This window comes from Oratosquilla oratoria, chromosome 27 (genome assembly GCF_046742065.1).
Source record: "Oratosquilla oratoria isolate Oo_2021 chromosome 27, ASM4674206v1, whole genome shotgun sequence".
NCBI classification, from domain to species: domain Eukaryota; kingdom Metazoa; phylum Arthropoda; class Malacostraca; order Stomatopoda; family Squillidae; genus Oratosquilla; species Oratosquilla oratoria.
In genome coordinates this window covers 17564726-17586804 of record NC_134803.1, presented here as the reverse complement: position 1 = coordinate 17586804, position 22079 = coordinate 17564726, and the positions used below count along the sequence as shown (strand labels likewise).

The following is a 22079-nucleotide window of genomic DNA, read 5'->3' as shown; positions in this document are numbered from 1 at the left end:
TACACTCCACACCCCTCCCACCCTTCCTCTCATCTGAGCACCTCCTGGATGACGGGTCATCCCTGCACCCTGCCCACCGCCCTAGGTCAGAAGCAGTGTCGCAAGACACAGTACATCCACAGCAAGGCCGCTTCATTTAATCGGCGACCCCCCCTCTCCATCCCCCTTTGCATATAAGGCGAGGACGGGGAGAAATCCCTTCGGGCTGCGTCAAAATTTACTCACACATACTACCCCACCCACCCCCCGCCCATTCCTCCTCATGCAGTCACAACATCATCCATATACAACCATTCTCCACTCACCTCTGTCTTCCGTCCTCTCCCTTCCTTCCTCAACAGACATTCCCCTCTTCCCCAAAGCCCCCTTCACCCCATCCATCCACCTCATCCTAGGACGTCCCCTCATGTTCACTCCCTCCACATCTGCCTTCCATACCTCTTTTACTAGTCTTTCTTCACTCATTCTTTCCATGTGTCCAAACCACCCCAATATTCTTTCATCAACCCTATCTCCCAAATCCCTTTCCACCCCCGTTCTCCTCCTCACCTCCTCATTTCTCACTCTATCTAGCCTAGTAACCCCCACCATACTTCTCAGACACCTCATCTCAAACACATTCAAACTCCTTCTCTCTTCTTCTCTTATGTTCCACGTTTCTGCCCCATACAGTGCTGTTGGCACAATCACTCCTTCATACAGTCTCCTCTTCGCATCCATTCCCAAATGTCTATTCCTCATTACACTCTTTAAACCACCAAGGCATTTACTCGCTTCTCTCAATCTACATTCTACCTCCACCTTCACTCCACCTTTTCCTGCTACACTTGCACCCAAGTATCTAAAACTATCCACTTCCTCCAGTCGCTCTCCCATAATGTTCACTTCCAGTCTACTGCCACTTTCACCCCTTGTACATCTCATCACCTTACTTTTACCCACATTTATCTTTAGCTTTCTTCTATCACATACTCTCCCAAACTCTGCCACCAGCTTCCTCAATCCCTCCTCTGACCCTGCCACAAGCGCAGTGTCGTCCGCAAACAACAGCTGGCTCACCTCCCACTTTTCTCCATTTTCTTTAACCATCTCCAATCCCTGACTCACTACCCTAGCATTCACCTCTCGCACCACCCCATCCATGTATAAGTTGAACAGCCAGGGCGACATAACGCATCCTTGACGAAGTCCCACCTTTACTTCAAACCACTCACTCTCTCCATTTCTAATCCTAACACATGCTCTACTACTCTCATAAAAACTCTTGACAGCTCCCAAAAGCTTTCCTCCTATCCCATAAATCTGCATAACCTCCCACAGTGCCTTTCTGTCTACCCTATCATAAGCCTTTTCCAGATCCATAAAAGCCCAAAAAACATCCTTCCCCTTTCCTATAGCTTTCTCACATATCTATCTTACCACAAAGATCTGATCTACACAACCTCTACCCGTCCTAAATCCACACTGTTCCTCACCAATTACTCCTTCTGTTCCTCTCCTAATCCTGTCAATTAAGATCCTCCCATAAGCCTTCCCTACTACACTCAACAGGCTAATCCCTCTGAAATTACTACATTCACACTTGTCCCCTTTTCCCTTGTAAAGAGGAACTATACAGGCACTTCTCCAGTCCTCCGGTACTCTACCCTCTCTCCAGCAAACATTAAATAACCTCACCAACCAGTCCACCATCACTGAACCTCCCTTTTTCAGACATTCTGCATGGCATCCATCCAGACCAGGTGCTTTACCTGCTTTCATCATCTTTACAACTGCCTTCACCTCATCCTTCCTTATTTCTCCTCCATTCTCCTCACTCATCACTCTCATTTTCTTCGCATTTCCCACTGCAGCTATCTTTCCTTCCCTATCCTCCTTCACATTCAGCAACTCCCTAAAATATTCTGCCCATCTTCCCCTCACTGCCATCTCTTCCATTATCATCTCTCCATCTGCACCTTTTACCTTTTCTTCCCTACTTGATTCGCCTCCTCTTCCACTCTTAATTTCTTTCCAAAACATCTTTTTATTACTTTCAAAATTTTCTGTCATACTCCTACCCCATTTCACATATGCTCTCCTCTTTGCCTCCTTTACCTTTTGCTTTACCTTTTCCCATACCTGTTTATATTGATCACTATCTGCTAGTTTCCCTGTTTTTTGCTAAGATATTCTCTGCTGTCGTTTGTGACCTGAATTTGATCTTAATTGGTCTGGTCCTATCTGTTTTATATTTCCCTAGTCTATATATTTTCCGTCTGGGGTATTGGCTGCATGTTATTGTGGCAGAGTAGCATGCAGTTGATACTTTAGGGTCTATATGAGGCGCCCCTACGGACCAGAGCCACACATCATTTTGTCTGTGATAGAGGAAAACTTTGTACAAAGAGAAATTATGACACTTTTATACTACGACTGTCCCTCCGTTATGCTGTCCCCCAGCCCCTTGTTACTGCCCTGTACCATTTCTCTGAATATTCATTTCCTTTTTTCGCCTACCTACCCTGTGGTGGGGGCAAAAGAATACTGCCACCAAGTATTTCCACTTGAGTCGTAAAAGGCGACAAAAAAAAAAGGGATGGGGGATGGGATTAGGAGTCCTACTACCTGTAGTCCCAAAGGGGATTTTCCTAAAAAAGAAAGTAAAGGCATAAGAGGGTCTGGGAGTCTTCCAACCAGTACCCTAAGGTTTGGATCTTTTAATGTACGTGGATGTGGTACAGATGAGAGTAAAAGGGAGGAGATAGGCACTATGTTTGTGAGAAGAAAGATTGATGTACTGGCTTTGAGTGAAACTAAAATGAAAGGAAAGGGCAACTGTGAGTTTGGGAGTGTAGCTGGGAGGTACTCAGGAGTGAAGAGGGGACGAAGGAGAGAAGGGGTGGCTATACTAGTAAGTGAAGAGATAAGTAAGCGGGTAGTGGAGTGGAAGGAGGTGTCATCAAGGTTGATGTGGATTAAGGTGAAGCTGGGAAAGGAGATGTGAGTTTTTGTAAGTGCGTATGGGCCTGGAAGTGAAAAGAGTGTAGAGGAAAAGGAGGCATTCTGGGTAGATATAAATGAGTCCATAGAGGGATTAGGGAGAAATGCCAATGTAGTTGCATTGGGAGACCTAAATGCTAGAGTAGGAAATGAACCAATTGACGGAGTGATTGGGAAGTATGGAGTTCCAGGTAGAAATTGTAGTGGAGAGTTGATGGTGGAGATGTGTCTTGAAAGAGAGTTGATGATAGCAAATACAGTGTTTAAGAAGAAAGTCAAGCATAAATACAAATGGGAGATGGTGGTGGATGGAAGGGTGGCAGATAGAGCATTAATGGACTATATAGTGGTGACCAGGAGTATGGTAGGAAGAGTTAAGGATGTACATGTTCTAAGGGGAGAGAGTGGGGGAATATCAGATCATTTCCTGGTGGAAGGTAAATTGAGAGTGGAGAATAGGTGGAGAAAGAGGAAAAGGGCAGAAGGTAGGGAGGTACTTAGAGTGAACTGCTTAAATGAGGAACAAAAGGAGAATGAGTATAAGAAGGAGTTGAGAGAGGAGTGGGAGAGAGTAAAGGATACAGTAGAACTAGGAGTGGAGGAGGAATGGGGATGGTTCAAGGAGGGAGTCATAAGGTGTGCAAAGATGATGTGTGGAACAAGGAGGGTGGGAGGAAATAGAAAGAAGGGTAGTGAGTGGTGGGATGAGGAACCAAAGAAGGGTGTAAAAGAGAAGAAGCAGGCATTCATAGAGTGGCTACAAATTAGGACGAGGGAATCGTATGTTAGGTACAAAGTAAAGAGAAAAGAAGTTAAGCATAAGATAAAGGAAGCAAAGAGGAGAGCAGATGTGAAATGGGGAATTAGTACGACACAAAATTTTGAACGTAATAAAAAGATGTTTTGGAAGGAAATTAAAAGAGGAAGAGGAGGCGAATCAAGTAGAGAAGAAAAGGTAAAAGGTGCAGATGGAGAGATGATAATGGAAAAGAAGGCAGTGAGAGGAAGGTGGGCAGAGTACTTTAGGGAGTTGCTAAATGTGAAGGAGGATAGGAAGGGAAAGGTAGATGCAGTGGGAAGTGCTAAGAAAATGAGAGTGATGAGTGAGGAAAATGGAGGAGAAATAAGGAAGGATGAAGTGAAAGCAGCCGTTAAGATGATGAGAGCAGGTAAGGCACCTGGGTTGGATGGATGCCATGCAAAATGTCTGAAGAAAGGAGGCACAGTTATGGTGGACTAGCTGGTGAGGTTATTTAATGTTTGTCTAAGAGAGGGTAGAGTGCCAGAGGACTGGAGGAGTGCCTGTATAGTTCCACTTTACAAAGGAAAAGGGGACAAGTGTAAGTGTAGTAGTTACAGAGGGATCAGCTTGTTGAGTGTAGTTGGGAAGGCTTATGGGAGGGTCTTGTTTGAGAGGATTAGGAGAGGAACAGTGTGGTTTTAGGACAGATAGGGGATGTGCAGATCAGATTTTTGTGGTAAGGCAGATATGTGAGAAAGCTATAGGAAAAGGTAAGAATGTTTTTTAGGGCTTATATGGATCTAGAAAAGGCTTACGACAGGGTAGACAGGAAGGCACTGTGGGAGGTACTGCAGATATATGGGATAGGAGGAAAGCTGTTAAGAGCAGTCAAGAGTTTTTATGAGAGTAGTAGAGCATTAAGGGTGAGAAACTGGAGGAAGTGGATAGTTTTAGATACTTGGGTGCGAATGTGACAGGAAAGGGAGGAGTGGGGGGTGGAGGTAGAATGTAGATTGAGAGAAGCGAGTGGATTAAAAAGTGAAATGAGAAATAGACATCTGGGAATAGATGCTAAGAGGAGGTTATATGAGTGATTGTGCCAACAGCACTGTACGAGGCAGAAACATTGAACATGAGAGAGGAAGAGAGAAGGAGTTTGAATGTGTTTGAGATGAAAGGTCTGAGAAGTATGATGGGGGTTACTAGGCTAGACAGAGTGAGAAATGAGGAGGTGAGGAGGAGAACAGGGGTGGAAAGGGAGTTGGGAGATAGGGTTGATGAAAGAGTATTAGGATGGTTTGGAAACATGGAAAGAATGAGTGAAGAAAGACTAGTAAAAGAAGTGTGGAAGGTGGAAGGTGTGAATATGAGGGGGCGTCTTAGGATGAGATGGATGGATGGGGTGAAAGGGACTTTACAAAAGAGAGGAATGTCTGTAGAGGAAGGACGGGAGAGAACAGAAGATAGGGGTGAATGGAGAAGGGTTGTGTATAGATGAGGCTGTGATGCATGAGGGGGAGTGGGTGGGGATAGGGGTGAGGAAGTATGTATGAAAAAAATTGACGCAGCCCGAGGGGATTTCTCCCCGTCTTCTCCTTTTTTTGCATGAGGGGACGGAGAGGGGGGGTCGCCGAATTTATGAAGCGGCCTTGCTGTGGATGTGCTGTGTCTTGCAACACTCCTTCTGACCCAGGGCAGTGGACAGGATGCAGGGATGACCCGTCATCCAGGAGGTGTCAAGATGGGAGGGAGGGAGGAGGGTGAAGGGGAGTGGAATATATGGGAAATGATATGGATGGAAGTGATTTCTATGCCTTTTTCTTTTTTGGCTACCCCCCTGTGTAAGGGGAAAAAGTCTTTGGTATATGTATGTATGCTATATATTTCTTAAATTTCTTTCCCTTTTTCTTGTCCATCCTCTTGAACTACTTCCAATCTCTTGTTTAACTTTTCGTTTTTCTCTTTTACTCATGTGGTCCTATTTGGATCATACTTCTCTTCCATCCCTAATATAATTATACATTTCTTTTTATCCGCTAAGTCACTTACTATATTCTCCTTTTCTCTCATCACTTTAATAACTGTGTCCTTAGTTTGGTCTTTCATATGTTGTTTCACCATATCCGTAAATACAATTTTGTTGTTCTCTTGGACTTTTCTCCAATCCTGTGTTTCTTTTGCTATGGACTCTTTATTCTTCGTTTTTTTTTTTTTTTTTTTTTTTAAGTTTCTCCTCTAGATTTATTAGTCGAAATTAAATCCATAAATAGCTATCAAATCTCCTCTCTAGCTTCTTTGCTCTAGTGTAGTTCAAGTTTTGCTAGTCTCTCTTCATATGATAGTTTTGAGAGTGTTGATGCCAATTTTGTAATTGCTCTTTGTATTCTTTCAAGTTTTTTTATACATTTTTTTTTTTGTACTTGGTGACCACATTGTTGCTGCATATTCCAATCTTGGTGTGTGTGTGTGTGTGTGTGTGTGTGTGTGTGTGTGTGTGTGTGTGTGTGTGTGTGTGTGTGTGTGTGTGTGTGTGTGTGTGTGTGTGTGTATTTACCGAGTTGTATTTACCTAGTTGTATTTTACGGGAAGGGGAGCTATGCTCGTGGGGTCCCGTCTTCATATCTCATTTTATCTAAACTATTTTTAAATTCATGTATTGTTTTTGCACACACCACTTTCTCATCTAACTTGTTCCAACTGTCTATTACTATGTGAGGAAAGCTGTTCTTTTTCAGATCTCTTTTATAACTGTCTTTTTTTATTTTCTTTCCGTGTCCTCTTGTATTTCTATCATCCCATTTTATCAGATTCTCTCTATCAGTAATTTCTATGCCTTTCATGATTCTGTAAGTAGCTTTCAAATCTCCTCTCTCTCTTCTTTGCTCTAGTGTCTGCAGTTCAAGTTTTGCTAGTCTCTCTTCATATGATAGTTTTGAGAGTGTTGGTGCCAATTTTGTAATTGCTCTTTCTATTCTTTGTATTCTTTCAAGTTTTTTTAAACATTTTTTTGTACTTGGTGACCATATCGTTGCTGCATATTCCAATCTTGGTCTTATCAGGGTGATTAGAATTTTCTTCACCATTTCTTCATCCAGGTATGTAAATGCAACTTTGATTGTTCTTATTAAATTATAAGTTTCTCCAAAAATCTTATTTATATGTTTCTCAGGTGACATATTATTCATAACAATGACTCCCAGGTCCTTCTCATTTTCTACTTTTTTTATTCCTTCTTCTCCCAATTTATATGATCCTGTTATTCTGTTTTTGCTTTTTCAAAATTCCATTATACTACACTTTTTTGTATTGAACTCCATCTCCCACTTCCTACTACATTCCTGTACTTTATTTAGATCACTCTGTAGTGATTCACAATCTTCTTCCGTGTTCACTCTTTTCAGTAGTTTTGCATCATCTGCAAAGAAGCTCATATAGCTTTCAATTCCTTCATCCATATCATTAATATATATAGCAAACATTATTGGGGCCAGAACTGTTCTTTGCTGAACACCGCTTATTACTTCATCCCATTTTGAGTGTTTGTCTCTTATCACTACTCTCATTTTTCTTTCTTGCAAGAAGTCTTCCATCCAATTAAGCAGTTTGCCCTGTATTCCTCCTTCAGTTTCTAATTTCTTAAGCAACTTCTTATGTGGTATTTTGTCAAAAGCTTTTTTTAGGTCTAGAAATGCACAATCAGCCCATCCATCTCTTTCTTGTATTATATCTATTAGCCTTGAATAGAAACATATTAAATTGGTGACGCATGATCGTCCTAGTCTGAATCCAAATTGCCTTGGATTTAGCACGTTGTTGTTTTTTCTAAATATTTTACCCATCTACTTTTGACAATTCTTTCACAAATTTTTGCTATTGTAGTTGTTAGAGAGACTGGTCTATAGTTGTTAGGGTCTTCTTTATTTCCTCCTATATATATGGGTACTATATTTGCTTTTTTCCAATCTTCTGGAACTTTTCCTTCTTTCAAGGAACTGTTTATTATGCTATGTATTTTGTCTGCCAGTTCATTCCTGCATTCTTTCAAAATCCAGTTTGCTATTTCATCTGGTCCATGCGATTTTCTGACATCAAGATTACTCAAGTGTTTCAATATTTCGTTCTTTGTTATTTCTATTTCTTTCATGGGAGGGACTTTCTCTTTCCATTCGATCTCTTCAGGTTGTATGTTCTCCCTTGTAAACACTGATTTAAAATGTTTGTTCATAATTTCCGCCATTTCAATTTCCTCTGTGTATTCAACTCCTCCTTGTCTTAATTTCTCCAAGTCTTGTTTGTTTTTCAATTTGTTGTTTACAAATCTGTAAAACAGTTTTGGTTGATCTTAACACTTTTCTATGACATCTTTTTCATATTTTCTCTTTTCCTCTCTGCATGCTTGTACATATTCATTTCTATAACAAATATATATTTTCAATTTTTCAGGCCTTCTGTCTTTTTTCCATCTGGTCCAAGCTTTGTCTCTTTTGTCTTTTAACTCCCTACAACTTCTATTGTACCAGCATTTTACATTTTTTTTTTTTTTTTCCTTGGGACATACTTTTCCACTCCTTTTTTGTAAATTTTTGTCAAAATATCCCATTTCTCTTCCACTGTTGTTTCTTCTTTGTATATTTCTTCCCAGTTTTCTTTTTGAAAGAATTGTCTTATTTTATCAAAGTTTGTTTTTTCATACATCATTCTTCCTTTTCTATATTGTTCATTTCTTTTCATGTATTTTTCCTCATTTAGTTCCAGTTCAATCAATATGTGGTCACTTGTACTTATTGGTGTTTTATATTCAATCTTGTCCACTATTCTAGGTTCAGATGTAATTATTAGGTCTAGTCTCGATGGTTCTTCCTCATTTCTATACCTAGTGTTCGCCTGTATCCACTGTGTCATTGTATTGTCAGTAATCATCTCAAGTAGAGCGTTTCCCCATGAGCCGTCTCCATCCTTTACTGTCATCTCTTCCCCTCAGATTTCTTTGCAATTATAGTCGCCCATCATAGCTATTCTTCCTCCATCTTCCATTATATTGTTTAATGTTATCTTTGTGTCCTCTAACATACTTTTATGTTCACTCTCTTCCCACGAGGCTGTTTTCGGAGGCACATAATTTATCACAAACTTTCTGCTCTTCTTATCTCTGTCTTCCACTTCGATCATAATCATCTCTACTGTATTCTTTCCATATGTGACACACCTCACGTTTATATCCTTCTTAGTCAGGAACATAACTCCACCCCCTTGCTTTGTCTCTCTGTTTCTAATCCAATAATTATATGCATCATGTCCTACACTGTTGGGTGGTAGTGAACCTTTTAATTTTGTTTCTACAATTCCCATTATGTCCGGTTCTTTTTCCTTCAAATAATCATTCAGCTCATTCAATCCTGTTATTAATCCATCTATATTTGTGTAAGACACTCTTACTTCCATTGTGTTTTCTGTTTCCCTTTTGTTTTTCTCTTGTGTGTCGAATTTCCTTAGTTTCATATTCACTACTCTCCAATAGAATCTCTCTTTTTCTGACTCTGTTCTGTTCTCGTTTTTTTTTTCCTTAGCTTCAAGTCTTTTCTTTTTTTCTTCCTCTCTTTCTTATTTATTCATTTCCCTTTTTATCCATACCTTTTTATATTGTTCATTTGTTGCTAGTTTCCCTCTTTTTGCTAAGATATTCTCTGCCGTCGTTTGTGACCTGAATTTAATCTTAATTGGTCTGGTCTTATCTGTACTATACTTTCCGAGTCTGAACTTCTCTTCGATTTGTTTCATTATTTCTGGTTCATCTTCCTGAACTAATTGTAGTAAACTGCTTACTTTTTCATTTTCCTCTTTGATTCTTGAGGTTCTATCTGGGTTATGTTTCTCTTCCATTCCTAATATAATTATACATTTCTTTTTGTCTGCTAAGTCTCTTACAATATTCTCCTTCTGTCTCATCACTTTGATAACTGAGTCTTCAGTTTGTTCTTTCATTTGCTGTTTAATTATATCAGTAAATGCAACTTTACTATTTTCCTGTATCTTTCTCCACCCCTGTGCCTCTTTTGCTATTGTTTCTTTATTGTCTTTATTGTTCCTTTTTAATTCTTTATTCTCCTCTTTTACTTCTCTTAAATGTCTTTTTAGTTCTTCTATTTCATCAGTTAAGTTTTTGTTCGCCTTCTCTAGTTCTTCCAATCTTTCAAACTTTTCTGCAAGTTTTGACATTTTACCGAACCTAACCTCCCAATGTTCAGTCATTTGTTCAAGCCTTTCCTCCAGTTTTGCTAGTCGGGGGAGGTTGGTATCCGCCTCCCCCTCTTTAAATCCTTGGAAATTGTTATCCTCACCTTCCATTGAATTGTTCTTATCTATGTTTCTAATCTTTACATTTTTGTTAGACATTTCGTCGTCACTAAATTGGTCGGGACCTCTTTTGTTTACATGGCGTCTGCCTGCCTGGGCCAAGTCCTCTCCTTCCTCATTTCCTTCCATTTCCCTCAGTAATCCCTCCCCTTCTCCTTTTTCCTCACTTTCCCCTACACCACGAGCAATCCCCCCCCCTGTAAATACAATAGGCACTTCTTTTGCTTCGGGATCCACGAAATTTCACTTTTTCTTCAGAACGTCCTCTAAGCCGTCCGTTCGTTGAAGTGTGTGTGTGTGTGTGTGTGTGTGTGTGTGTGTGTGTGTGTGTGTGTGTGTGTGTGTGTGTGTGTGTGTGTGTGTGTGTGTGTGTGTTTTGTGTGTGTGTGTGTTTTGTGTGTGTGTGTGTGTGTGTGTGTGTGTGTGTGTGTGTGTGTGTGTGTGTGTGTGTGTGTGTGTGTGTGTGTGTGTGTGTGTGTGTGTGTGTGTGTGTGTGTGTGTGTGTGCGTGTGCGTGTAAGAGAGAGAGATGACCTGGAACGTTCAAGTCGTGATGAACTGGTATACATTCTTGTACATATAATACGTGTAGTAGAGCCCGTGAAGGAATTGGAAATGGAGAGAGTAAGTAAATAAAGGAATCACTACAGGTTTGAGGTAAAGATGGGATTGTGTCAGGGATGTGTCACATCGCCATTGCTGTCCAACGTGTACATGGATGTGGGTTACGGGAGGTAAATGCGAGAGTTATGGCAAGGGACGGAATATGGTTAAAGAAAATGGAGAAAAATGGGAGGTGAGCCAGTAGTTATTTACTGACGACACTCAGCTTGTGGCAGGGTCAGAGGGGAATTAAGGGGATTAGTATGGGAGTTTGGGAAGATATGCGATAGGAGAAAGTTCAAGGTAAATGTGAGTAAAAGTAAGGTGACGAGATGTGCAAGGGGAGAGGTGCAGCGAGTTGGAAGTATGTCTTCAAGGCAAGAGGCTGGAGGAAGTGGATAGTTTTAGGTATTTAGGGTCGCATGTGGCAAGAAAGGAAGGAGTGCAGAAGGAGGTAAATTGTAGATTGAGAGAAGCAAATGAATAATTTTGACAATTAAAAAGTGTTATGAGAAATAGGGATCTGGGAATGTATGGAAAGAGAAGATTTTATGAAGGGATGACTGTCCCAACAGCATATGGGGCGGAGACTTGGAATTTAAAACAGGTAGAGAGAAGTTTAAATGTATTTACGATGAAATGTCAGAGAAGTATGGTAGGGATTACAAGGTTGGATAGAATGAGAAAAGAGGTGGTGAGGAGGAGAGCTGGGATGGAAAAGGAGATGGTTGGTAGAGTTGATGAAAGAGTATTGGGGTGGTTTAAACACATGGAAAGATGAGTGAAGAAGTAGTAAAAGAGATGTGGAAGGCAGAGGAGGATGTAATAAGTTTGATGGGAAGACCGAGGATGACATGGAGGGATGGGATGAAAGGGGCGTTGAGCAAGAGGGGTATGTCTGTTGAGCAAGGAAGGGAGGGGGCAAGAGATAGGGGTGAGTAAATAATGGCTGTGTACAGATGATATTGTGGTGCAAGGAAAGGAAGGGAGGGACCGGGGGATGGGAGGAGTAGGAAGTGGGTATATGTGAATTGTATTTGACGCAGCCCTAAGGGATTTCTCTCCGTCTGCCCCCCCCCACCCCTTTTTCTGCACTAGGGGATGGAGAAGGGGGTGTGCCGGTTAAGTAAAGTGGCCTTGTTGTGGATGTGCTGTGTCTTGCTTGTCACAACTTTGCGTTGTGACACACTGCCTATTAGTTCCCATTTTCTTTTGTCACTTTTCAGTCGCTTCGGCTATTTCTATTCTTTCGCTCTATGGATCCGCTGGAAGTCTTAAGGCCTCTAGTAACTACTTCTTGATATTTTCCCTCCCCTTTCTCTCTAGCAACTGTTGTACGAGTTTAGCGCCAATTAGTTGCAGTGCCTTATCAAGTTTAAGTATCTCCTATTTAATCAGGAATTTTCCCCTTTCCTGTCTTCCAAGATGTATCCGTATGCTTATGATCGAAGTCATCACAAATGTTATAATGTTAAGATTGAAATGTCTCAACTTCTCAGTTTTACTAGTTCACCATATTACATTTGTATCCTTGTACTTTATTATTAGGATTGATATATTTTACCTATGTACTACCATTTGATTTTGTTTCTCAACTGTTTTGCTTATTAGCCCTCCCCTGGTAGATAATTAGGTAGATAGAGGGGTAGGTGACGAGAATTTCATTTTCACGAGTTAGAGGTTTTGAAAACAATAGCCGCGAAGAAGGTGCGGAGCTGCATAATATCGCTCACCATCTAAAGTTTATAAATAACAGCTAGGGTACAGATTTTAATGTTGAGGTGACAATATGTAAACTAGGCCATTCCGCAGTATTGCTTATGACGATGTAACAGTCTTTTTGGTTGGAGAAGGGTGGAGGAGGAGAAAAAAATTATTTGTACATGAGAGAAAAGTCACGTCCTTAAGGGGAGGCACTTATCTGTAACAGTCAAGATTGTTGGATGAATTAAGTAATGACGTCGGAACAGAGATGGCTTAGTGAGTGGATTGGGGATCCCAGGCGGGAGTCTTCTGGTGTACCTAAGACTAATACGTTGTAGAGAATTAGAGAAGAAAAGAAGAAAAACTACCTCCGTTTTCATTCAACCCACCAAGAAACATTAATTACATAGAGACGAAGTGAACTGAAATGAAATTGATGGGGTTGACACCACCTCTTGTCTAGGATAGTTTTAATTAGGCTAGTTAGGATCATATATCCCTCTCTCGTAACTAGTAACTATCTCATAAGACTATTAGAAATGCTTTAACTCCTGCCCAGACATTGCGTTACATTCCTCTCGAAATTTAGTGATTAGAAAAGTGACCACCGAAAAACAGTGCACTGGGCCTTATGCTCAGAGTCCAGCATCACGCAGTAAGTAGGCATCACGTCCTCACGGGAGGAGTGGGCAAGCCACACTCTCCCATAGAGCCCATCTTCTGAGGCCCTCGCATCCTCGACATGCTATTCTTATCGTTGGCCATCGCCAATCACGTTGCAGTGAGTTCTGACCTAGTGTCCCGGAAACTTATTGAAATAAGAAATGTGTTTCGTGACGTGTCCACAAAGGTGCATCGGGACATGCTCGAACTGTGTTTCGCGACATACCCCGAAATCAGAACCTACAAGTTCAATCGGAGTTCATTGCCAAACCCACTCCAGTGATTCACTTCGTACTCAGGAACTAAAATTTTTAGTTAACCTATGAAGCGGAAGATAGGGGGAAAGATACCATCGGACGTGATTCCCCTCCCCCACCTGGTGTTTAGTGTCATCTACTAAGGGCAGGCATTCCCGTCGCTCCTACGCGACGCATGGATTCACGAATATCAACAGCATCCTGTTCAACCGAGGGCATCCACTCATTTGAAGACATCATCAGTCAGTGCACTATAGCAGGAGAGAATGATCGGAGGTATTATTTTGTTGTGTTAGCTAGGACTTGGAGCGCGCGGGGCTAGCCAGGTAGGATAACCAAATGCATAAGTGTGTATCTTGCCCAGTTAATTGATAAATTAATTACTGTGAATTTCTTGATGAATATCAGCGGCATGTCACTGTTTGTGGAAATAATTTGAATCATAATAAAATCAGTGTAGTATGTTTTGTTTAATTAGCCTATGGCTGTGATTTACATGAGTTTGCTCCCCTCTGAGAAACATTTCTCTGGTCCTTCGAAATCGAAATTACACTCACGGATTGAAGGGAACGTGCGTGGACCCGGCTGGCGTCCCAAATTTCCTAGACTTTGGCTCCCAAATGCAGCTATTTCCCTTCGCCAATTTCCCAGTGTACGAGAATTCTCATGCCCTTCAACCACCCCCAGGGATTTCGGAATATTGCTTCTAACGCAGGGTAGTGGGCGAGATACAGGGATGACCCGTCATCCACGAGGAGCTATGAGAGGGAGGAAAGAGTGGTGGATGTGAGTGGTATGGGTGGGAGTAGGTACGTGTCTTTTGACTTGGCTCTCTTCCATATAAGGGGGAAAAGCCCTTGGTATATAGATAGATAGACAGATAGATAACGTGTACAAACATGATCATGTGACACATGTCATAATTTTACCGGTAGTTCAATATTGTTTTGTTAAATGAAAAGAAACAAACAAAAAAAGAGGTAGGACGAAGGCGCAATGATAATTTTTACGTTTAAACGTGGCCTTCCATGATGATTACAGGATCCCACAGCGTATAGCATTTAGCATACTGTCGAGAATCGGCAAGTGTTACTTTGTTTTCAATGCGTGACAGTTGTTCCGCCTGGTTCAGCAGATTGGACAAGGAGGCAGGTTATAGTAGATCACATAAGACATGACTACATATAACAGTGATTTATTTGGATTGTCATGACAAGATAACCATCAATTGAGATGTAGGAACATTACCTCACGATTGTATTTATGTAATTACGTCATAATATAGAATATTAGCTAAGTTATTCGATCCTCCAAATGTATCAGAAGTGTAGATTGACGTTTTCGTGTTAAGTTTAATGTTTCAAGATGCAATTTTTTTATTATTAATAGTAATAGCACTGACATTATGTCATATATTTATAAATATGAGGGTCATGTTTGTCGTATTTTTTTATATACAAACAATGGGTGACAGAAAAGTAGGGCAAGTTTTGATCTTGGTTTGCGGTGATATATTATTATAAATTATAATTTATAATTATATTGGAAGGATTTAGGTTTCTGAGTGTAGATGCCCTAATTAGGGGTGGTTTTGTTGCACTCTGTTATTACTCTGTGTTTCATTCTGTAGTATTTATAAGTTATGTTTGATTTGCAGATTGTTAGGAACCATGCTGTGAAGGTGTATTCTAGGGTGGTTCTTATTAAATATTTTAATATTTACAGATGGTTACTAGAGTTTTTTGTTTCCCAAAGTCTGTGCTAATGATAGTTTTCATTTTTTTTCTCACTGGCAGGTCTTTAATATGTAGACTGAATATCATATGGTTATCAAATGTTAGTCTTAGAATTTTTAGGTTCCTTTCCAATGGAAGAAGGTATTTGTGAATTTGGGTTTTACTAATTAATGCCTGGCGATTTCCTATGGTGCCCAGGCATTGTGTAAGTGTTTTTTTTCAGTTTCAATGGGACATATCATATGAATTATTAATCTACTAGTGAATTCACAAAAAAAAAAATGCTGAATTTAGTAGGAGAAATGATGCACAAAGCAGAAAATTCTTTGCTAAATTTAGCGCCCAGACCGTGGTGTTGGTTTAGGTTAGGTTCCCTAACCTAACCGCCGGTAATTTAATCTAACCTAACCCAACTGCTGGTAATTTAATCTAACCTAACCTAACTGCCGGTAATTTAACCTCTTCCCTCCGGGGCACATCGCACGTCTGGCAGCATTAGCTGCCCGACGTGCGATGTCTCGAAATAATAATCGCATTATAGAAAATAAAGTCGGTGCTAAATTGTCCGTTCTCTTTCACCCGTGTATTTTGATAACCATAGAAAACTGATGAAGCCAGTTTAGAGAGAATGAAAATTACGTAGGTACAACTACATAAAATAAAATCAAGATGGCGACTTCGGGATCAGCAAGTACCTACTTGCTCCTCATGCCGCCTACGTAGGCGGCACTGTATGGAAGTGGTTAATCTAACCTAACCTAACCCAACCCCCAGTAATTTAATCAAACCTAACCACCGGTAATTTAATCTAACCTAACCTAACTGCCGGTAATTTAGCTATTCAACATTTTCAAACGACTGGATATAAACATAGATGGCAATACCGCCATGGTCCGGGCACTAAATTCAGCAAAGGATTTTCCACTTTGTGCATCGCTTCTCCTGCTAAATTCAATGATTTTTTTCATGAATTCAATAGTAGACGAATCATTCATATGATATGAACCATTGGAACTGAAAAAATGGGCTTACGCAATGCCCGGGCACCATAGGAAATTGCCGGTCGCTACTGACCGTTGCTGGGCATTGTTTAGTAGGACTAGTGAATTTTTGTCTCGCCCACTCACAACAATTTGCAGGGACAGATGTTGTTGTTGTCGTTCCCTAGACTGTCTGTCCAAGCTGTCCCGTCTCCCCAAGGAATGCTACAGCCAAAACTGGGTTTTCCCACAAATCCTTTATAGAATGTATGTTGTGTTGTTTGCGTGCATGATTGTGTATAATGCAGTCTTCCATTATGTGTTGTATGGAATGGGGTGAAGTGTTACATCCTGGGCAGCTGTTCACAATGCGGTCATCCAGACTCTTCTGGTAGCTTAGAAATGCTGGGTGGTGGCCGCACCGCAGTCTGGCCAGGTGGACTCTGTCCTTTCGTGGGAGAGAGGATTCAGAAGGGTGGATATCAGGGGGTCTGGCATGCAGCAGTATGTTGTCTTTCAGTGTGTTAATGGAGCGGTGAGTGATATGATTATGTTTCTGGAGGCTGGTATTTGGTGGTTATGGAGGAAGAGAAGAGAGTATCTGTGTGTGATACAGGTCTTTGGGTGTTGTTTTAATGTTTCTTGGTGTGTGTGGGTGTTCTGCTATGTAGTGTAGCAGGTGTGATGTGTTTGTGGTGGCTGCAGTAAGTGTTTGTGTGCCTCTCATGTCGAGGTGGTCCTTGACTTTGAGGACTTTTGTTTCATGGTGTAAATGGTCTGTAGGTGTTGTATTTGTGCAGCCTGTAATTGTTATTAGGGCTTTGTTTTGTATGATTTGAAGGGTGTTGTGGTGTGTCTCACTGAGATTAGCCCATGCGGGACTCGCATAATTCATCACTGAGTGTATGCATTGTTTGTATATTGTTGTATTAGTTTCTTTGTTTTGTCCAAATGCTGTTCCAGTGATTGACTTAAGTGCGTTAAGTCTAGGTGTGCATTTGTTTTTTATGTTTGTGACGTGTTGCTTGAAAGACATGGATGTATCGTGTGTTACGCCAAGATTTTTCGGTGTGTTTGTGTGTGGTATTAGAGTGTTGTTGATGTAGAGATGAGGTATGTATTTGTGTTCTTTTGTCCAGTTGGTGAGAAGTGTTGCTGTAGATTTGGTTGGAGCTATTTTGAGTCTGTTTGTGATGAACCATGTGTTGAGTGTATCTAGGTATGGCTGGATTATTTCTGCAGCTTTGTCTGTGTTACGATGTGTGCATGTGATTGTTATGTCATCTGCGTAGGAAGAGATTTGTATTTCTGAGATGTCTGGTGTGGGTATGTCATGCATATATAGATTAAGGATCTTGCTGATTTTTTCTGTGTGATATCTAGGTCTGAGGAAACCTTCACAGCTTGAGTTTTATTCAGATCTGACAAGTGGTTTTTTATTTTTCAATAAAAAACGTAAAAAATACCATATTTTTGGGCTTCTTTCAAATCCTATCTCCTCTTACAATTTTTATTCGATGTCTTCCATTTTACAGCAAAAGAATCTTCTACATATATAAAAAAACAAAATAGAAAGTTTTTTTAATATCTTTGTTTAACGCCAAGGAAAAAAATATAAAATACATATACATATACCAAGGCTTTTTCCCCCTTCCAAGGGAGGTAGCCAAAAAGGGAAAGGCATAAAAACACTCCCACCCATTTCATCCCTAAATACACTCCACACCCCTCCCACCCTTCCTCTCATCTGAGCACCTCCTGGATGACGGGTCATCCCTGCACCCTGCCCACCGCCCTGGGTCAGAAGCAGTGTCGCAAGACACAGTACATCCACAGCAAGGCCGCTTCATTTAATCGGCGACCCCCCCTCTCCATCCCCCTTTGCATATAAGGTGAGGACGGGGAGAAATCCCTTCGGGCTGCGTCAAATTTACTCACACATACTACCCCACCCCCACCCCCCGCCCATTCCTCCTCATGCAGTCACAACATCATCCATATACAACCATTCTCCACTCACCTCTGTCTTCCGTCCTCTCCCTTCCTTCCTCAACAGACATTCCCCTCTTCCCCAAAGCCCCCTTCACCCCATCCATCCACCTCATCCTAGGACGTCCCCTCATGTTCACTCCCTCCACATCTGCCTTCCATACCTCTTTTACTAGTCTTTCTTCACTCATTCTTTCCATGTGTCCAAACCATCCTAATATTCTTTCATCAACCCTATCTCCCAAATCCTTTTTCACCCCTGTTTTCCTCCTCACCTCCTCATTTCTCGCTCTATCCAGCCTAGTAACCCCCACCATACTTCTCAGACACCTCATCTCAAACACATTCAAACTCCTTCTCTCTTCTTCTCTTATGTTCCACGTTTCTGCCCCATACAGTGCTGTTGGCACAATCACTCCTTCATATACAGTCTCCTCTTCGCATCCATTCCCAAATGTCTATTCCTCATTACACTCTTTAATCCACCAAGGCATTTACTCGCTTCTCTCAATCTACATTCTACCTCCACCTTCACTCCACCTTTTCCTGCTACACTTGCACCCAAGTATCTAAAACTATCCACTTCCTCCAGTCGCTCTCCCTTAATGTTCACTTCCAGTCTACTGCCACTTTTACCCCTTGTACATCTCATCACCTTACATTTACCCACATTTATCTTTAGCTTTCTTCTATCACATACTCTCCCAAACTCTGCCACCAGCTTCCTCAATCCCTCCTCTGATCCTGCCACAAGCGCAGTGTCGTCCGCAAACAACAGCTGGCTCACCTCCCACTTTTCTCCATTTTCTTTAACCATCTCCAATCCCTGACTCACTACCCTAGCATTCACCTCTCGCACCACCCCATCCATGTATAAGTTGAACAGCCAGGGCGACATAACGCATCCTTGACGAAGTCCCACCTTTACTTCAAACCACTCACTCTCTCCATTTCTAATCCTAACACATGCTCTACTACTCTCATAAAAACTCTTGACAGCTCCCAAAAGCTTTCCTCCTATCCCATAAATCTGCATAACCCCCCACAGTGCCTTTCTGTATATCCTATCATAAGCCTTTTCCAGATCCATAAAAGCCCAAAAAACATCCTTCCACTTTCCTATAGCTTTCTCACATATCTGTCTTACCACAAAGATCTGATCTACACAACCTCTACCCGTCCTAAATCCACACTGTTCCTCACCAATTACTCCTTCTGTTCCTCTCCTAATCCTCTCAATTAAGATCCTCCCATAAGCCTTCCCTACTACACTCAACAGGCTAATCCCTCTGAAATTACTACATTCACACTTGTCCCCTTTTCCCTTGTAAAGAGGAACTATACAGGCACTACTCCAGTCCTCCGGTACTCTACCCTCTCTCCAGCAAACATTAAATAACCTCAACAACCAGTCCACCATCACTGAACCTCCCTTTTTCAGACATTCTGCATGACATCCATCCAGACCAGGTGCCTTACCTGCTTTCATCATCTTTACAACTGCCTTCACCTCATCCTTCCTTATTTCTCCTCCATTCTCCTCACTCATCACTCTCATTTTCTTCGCATTTCCCACTGCAGCTATCTTTCCTTCCCTATCCTCCTTCACATTCAGCAACTCCCTAAAATATTCTGCCCATCTTCCCCTCACTGCCATCTCTTCCATTATCAACTCTCCATCTGTACCTTTTACCTTTTCTTCCCTACTTGATTCGCCTCCTCTTCCTCTCTTAATTTCTTTCCAAAACATCTTTTTATTACTTTCAAAATTTTCTGTCATACTCCTACCCCAATTCACATCTGCTCTCCTCTTTGCCTCCTTTACCTTTTGCTTTACTTCTCTTTTCTTTTCTTTGTACGTCTCATATGACTCCCTTGTCCTCTTTTGTAACCAATCTGTGAATGCTCGCTTCTTCTCTTCTACAACCTTCTTTGTTTCCTCATCCCATTATCGAAAAAATGCAAAATTTTGACTTTGGCACATTAAAAAAAATTCTATTTAACATATGCAAAAAAACTCTCTATTTAATTTTTTTGTCATTTATCTAGCTATTAATAGAGACCTCATATGCAAAAATCGGTTAAAAATTGATAGAGATAGACAGACTCTGTGTATCAAAAACTTACATTTTTCAGAAACGAGTGTTAAAGTTTTTTTTTTTTTTTCTTAGTTTTACTAAATTTTACATTGGACCTCCTAAGACCCATTGAAAACAGGTTCCATTGTATTTTCATGATGATTTTGCATCTTTCAAGTAACTCGGGCACTTTGTACCCTCCTACAGTGTAGGATATTATTCACTCAAAGTGAGGGTCTCATAAGCCGCCACCTCACTCTTTGTCGCAAAGTTTGAGTTCTTGGTCTAGAATGACCCAGCAAGGTAGTCTGATTGCTGGGATTCAGCTCTCTTTCTTTTCTTGGGTTTCCTTTCTGGTGTTGGAACAGGCTCTTGCTGCATCAGGGACATCACTGTGAGGTTTGAGACTCTAAACCCAAGGTGTTGCAACAAGGAGGCATCCTTGTAGCCACTTGTTAGCAAACAGTTGTTTGCGTAGAGACAACGTGTCTGATATAGGTGTAGAGGACAGAGGATCAGGTGCTGAGGATGTGGATGTAGATGGCAGGGAGAGAGCTGCTGGAGGGAGTACTAGTGGTGGCGGCAGAGGTGGTGATAACAAAGTTGATGCTGGGGTTCTTTCTTTCTCCCCTTGAGTTGCTAATGCAGACGTTCTTATCTTCTGTAAGTGTGCCTTTTGTTTGGATAGCTTAGGCATGGCTAATATCTTCAAATATCTCTTCACTGAAAAATAGATGCGAATTTCACACAGCAAATTAGTGAACGCGGCAAGCTAACGTGTACATGTCCTTTACTTTGTAAGGCTCAGGCCACTGCCAGTCGTGCAGGCTGAACTTCCTCACACCACATACTCACGTGCATACCGGACGTAAGAGAAAACTTTATGAGGGCATCAAACGCAAAAAAATAGAGTAAAATATGGTCAAAACGTATGTAAACAATGGTTGTGCGCAGCATGTGGTTGCCGGGGGGAGGGAGGGTAGGCCCTTTAAACCCTTTAAAAATGGCGGTACGATAAAAACACTTTACCAGCATCTAGAGCAAGATCCCTACTATGTATTTAGGCAATAAAACATTTTTTTTTTTTTTTTTTTCTTTCTTTTCTTTCTTTCTTTCTTAAATCTGGGGGCAGGAGGTCCCCTTAAAGAGCATGGGGGATAGAACAGAGCCCTGTGGTACTCCATTCTTAATGTTTCTGATATGTGATGATTGGCCATTATATGACACAAGCATTCCTACCTGCCAGATAATTGACCAGCCATCTTTTGGTGTTATTGTGCATGTCTGTGTTATATATTTTATTTGTTAGATTGTGGCGGGGGATAGCATCAAAAGCTTTACTAATGTCTAAAGTTATAAGAGGTGTTGTGTGGTGGGGCCTATCTGAATTGATGCCATCTAAAATTCTTTGTGTGAGGTGTATCAGAAGAGTGTTTGTGGAGTGTAGTGGCCTAAAACTGTGTTGAGTCAGCAAGGGGAATATGTGGTGTGACAAATTGAAGTATTAGGCGTTCAATGACTTTAGAGGGGGTGCAGAGAAGTATGATTGGGCGGTGCGATGTTGGGACTGTTTGGTTTTGGAATGGTGATTATTTTACCATGCTTCCAGATGTCGGATATAGTGTTGTGTGAATAGCTGTAGTTTGCAATGTTTGTGAGTGTGTGTATACCTTGTGGTCCAATGTGTTTTAGGTGGATGTTGCTTATGTTATCAGGGCCACAGGCAGATGAGTGCTTGAGATTATGTATTATGTGTTTTGTCTGGCTGTCTGTAAAGGGTGTATAGTCTGAGTCTGTGGGAAAGTCTTTCTTATGTCGAATAGTGTGTCGGTCATCAGGGTGAGAAGTGAGATGGCTTGTCTGTGCAAAATGATTTATGAGTGTGTTTGCTTGTTGTCTGTTTGAGGATTGTCTGTTGTTGTGATTATTGCTGTGTGAGAGCATGTTGTGTTACTGTTGGATAGTGTAATGCTGTTGAGTGTTTTGTACAAT

At 41.2% G+C, this 22079-nt stretch overlaps 1 protein-coding gene across 3 annotated transcripts in view; it reads left to right on the top strand.

The window, feature by feature from the left end:
* Nucleotides 1-14359: 14359 nt before the first annotated feature.
* The window catches only part of LOC143039919 (uncharacterized), a 70911-nt gene continuing 63191 nt past the window's right edge, over nt 14360-22079 (top strand). Inside the window, exon 1 of one of the 3 annotated variants that reach the window (XM_076210292.1) lies at nt 14360-14452. The gene's annotated coding sequence lies outside the window, so the exon portion shown is untranslated. Of the gene's footprint in view, nt 14540-22079 lie in introns of all 3 variants that reach the window. The other 2 variants (XM_076210293.1, XM_076210294.1) reach the window with 2 other exon arrangements.